Below are 277 nucleotides of genomic sequence, written 5' to 3'. Positions count from 1 at the left end.
CACATGTGTATATGTATACATATGTGTATATATATATATATATATATATATATAGAGAGAGAGAGAGAGAGAGAGAGAGTTTTTTTTTGTGTGTGTATATTGTTTGTTTATTTACTTATACTTTTATTAATTCAGCTGACTCTTCTAGAACCAGTTCCAATGAGACAGAACTTCTATTTTTTTGTTCACTACTTTTATCCTTTTACCTAAAACCATATCTGATGCACGTTAGGCAATTAGTAAATATTTGTTAAATCATCACAACAATCCAGTAAGA

This window comes from Marmota marmota, unplaced genomic scaffold (genome assembly GCF_001458135.2).
Source record: "Marmota marmota marmota unplaced genomic scaffold, marMar, whole genome shotgun sequence".
NCBI lineage: Eukaryota > Metazoa > Chordata > Mammalia > Rodentia > Sciuridae > Marmota > Marmota marmota.
The sequence above is the reverse complement of the archived record's forward strand: the minus strand, read 5'-3'. Positions refer to the sequence as shown.